The following is a 3,079-nucleotide window of genomic DNA, read 5'->3' as shown; positions in this document are numbered from 1 at the left end:
CCACATTTGCGCAATAGGATTACCATACATTCTATCCTTGTGCAATGGATTAACATACATACTATCGCACAATCTGTATCTTAGGACTGGTGGTGAAGATTTTGGAAAAGTTTGTTAAACCTCGTATTCAGAAACGGGTTGATAGAGAATGTCTACTTTGTAACAAATTGCATGGGTTTATTAAAGGCATGTTGCTCACATTCTATGAGGGTGATCTAAAAAGGTGCTCAGCCTAACAACGAAAAAACGAATTTATAATTTTAAAATTACTTTTATTTTTCAACATAATTTCCTTAAGATTAATACATTTATTCTAGCGATACTCCACCGCTATTATTACCTCCCTGTAGCGGTTCTCAGAAAGATCTCCAAAATACCCCTCTACAGCTGCAATCACCTCTTGATTCGAAGAAAAACGCTGACCAGTGAGGAAGAGTTTTAGTTTTAGGAAGAGATAGAACTCAGAGGGAGCCAAATCTGGGGGATAAGGTAGTTTTTCGAACAATTCATAGTGCAGATCCCTTAATATTCCCATTGCAAAACACCTTTGTGGAAAGGTGAATTGCCCTGATGAAAGATAATTTTTTCTTCTGCAAACTGGGTCTTTTCTCACGAATTTTTTCGTCTACTCTGGTTAAAAGATCTGAATAATATTCCGCGATTCCCAACCACCGATCCCATGACCTTTCCTGCTGATGGAACTGATTTAACCGACTTTGTCTTCTTCTTTGGTGCTGAACAACCGACTTCTGTCCACTGTTTTGACTGCTGTTTGGATTGTGGTGTGTAATGGTGAATCCAAGTCTCATCCTTAGAAATAATTCGAAGCACAAAATTAGTTTTATTCTTGTTAAAACGCTCCAAGCACTGTTCAGAGATTTTGATGGGAGTGCGTTTTTGATCTGCTGTGAGCCAGCGCGGCACCAATCTTGCGCAAAGGTTTTCCATTTGCAATTCTTCGTGCAAAATATATCCTACACGTTCTTTTGAAATGCTTATAGTCTCAGCAATTTCACTCACTTTGACTCAACGTTCATCCAATACTATATCGTGCACTTGATCAATGATTTCTGGTGTTGTTATACTGCTTCCTTCACGAGGATCATTTTCAAAGCTGGTACTGCCACGTTTAAAAGTGGCAGCCCATTTCTTAATTGTCGAATACGAAGGTGAGGAGTGCCCATAAACGTTTATGAAATTCGGATGAATTTCTTAGGCTTTAAACCATCTTTTACAAAAAATTTTATAACCGCACGATACTCAATTTTATCCATTTCAAGGGATACACAGAACATTTTTGCTTCAGTGTATAAAACTAACCACTTGATAGAATAACTTGCAATCTAACATCGATTCTTATGACATATGTACCAACTTAGAAAAAACATCTTGGCGATAGTGTTGCCACATATGGTCGAAGCCGAGAACTTTTCAGACCGCCCTCGTATAATAATGTTACCACTGGGTTAGACATGGTTAATAAATGCATTGTGATACTTTGCGATTTTGCTAATGCTTTTGACAGAATACTGCATAAATTGGAGGATATGTGGGACTGGATTCTAAACTATTCGCATGGATTAACCACCTTACCAGCCGGCCTGGTTGGCCTAGTGGTTAGCGTATCTGCACTCTACCCAAAAGGCTGCGGATTGGAATCTCTCCACGGGCATGGATGTTTTTGATTGTCTTGATACTAGTGGTGGCGGTAGGCGGTAGATAGCGTCGACGTAGATGATGAAGGTAGTTGCGGTTAGTGAAGACGAAGAGTTGTGGAGTAGGTGCAGTCTCTCGATGAGTCTTTGGACTCCCTGGAGGTGTTATGTAATAATTTTGTTTTAATAGTTTAATAATGTATTTTGTCTCTGATAAATTGCATACATATGATATAGAATTTAAGCAATGATATTACATTTTCTTTCATGTGTTTCAAGAACAATTTCTAATTTCTAATAATAATAATAGTAATAATAATTATAGGTCAAATACGCTTCCTCATACGCTTCGTATCCGTCATATATTTTAATGTAATATCAATGGTATTACAATTTTAATATGCATTCGCATCCATGATTAACTTGACGCCTATAGACGTCTTGGCCGGTAGTGTGGTTAAGGATGGTTGAGTGACAGATATCAAAAACGTGTATACGTGGGTGTTAATACACAAGATTCAAGGTGGTGTGCCTCAAAGAGCAGGCTTTGTTCCATTGTTATTCAATCTCTACATTAATGACATAGGGAAGGATTTGAAATGCAACATACAGCTATTTGCTGATGATGGAAAGATAGGTAGATTGGGAGATTAGGAGTACTGCTGATATGCAGTACTTGTAGAATGATTTGAATATGATGGAATTATGGGCATGAGAAAATGGATGTCAGTTCAATGTCAGTAAATGTAAAGTCATTCACTTTGGCGTGATTAGATATTCAATATTTTATTATATTGGTGGGATTATGCTTGAAGAAACTGATCCGGCTAGGGATCTTGTAATGTTAGTAGATAGCAAGTTAAAAGTTCAAGGGTCATATAACAAAAAATGTAAGTACAACTCAGAGAATAATTGCAATGCCGAAACGAACCTTGAAATGCAAAGATAAGGAAGTCATTTTGTCTCTTTACAAGGTCTTGTTAAGACCGTTCTTGGATTACTGTGAGCAGTGGCCTAGGCTCCTGGTTTCCATTGTGATATACAATGGAAAGAATGCAAAGTAGAGTGTTAAAATTATATCTGGATTGTGGAATACTGATTATGAAGAACAATTGAGAATTTGTAGGCTGCAGACATTAGGAAACTAGAGAAAGAAGAGTGATATGATTGAGACATGAAAACTTCTGAAAGTGTTAAACAGAATTTCAGTAGATGGAATTTTTCATTTTATGGATGGTGAAAAAGGACGCGAGGCATCCATGAAAGTTGAGAATGAATGTTCTCAAGAAGGGGGTTAAGGGTAGATTTTTCTCTCATACAATAATGCGTGATTGGAATGGATTGCCTTTGGATACTGTGTGTGCGAGTATTATCGTGAATGAATTCAACTTTTGTCTGTTAATTGCGTGTGTTCTCAGGCCGGT

Source organism: Typopeltis vanoorti, chromosome 1 (assembly GCF_054136105.1).
Source record: "Typopeltis vanoorti isolate ZY-2024b chromosome 1, IOZ_Tvanoo_1.0, whole genome shotgun sequence".
Classification (NCBI taxonomy): domain Eukaryota; kingdom Metazoa; phylum Arthropoda; class Arachnida; order Uropygi; family Thelyphonidae; genus Typopeltis; species Typopeltis vanoorti.
This window is presented reverse-complemented; position numbering follows the sequence as displayed.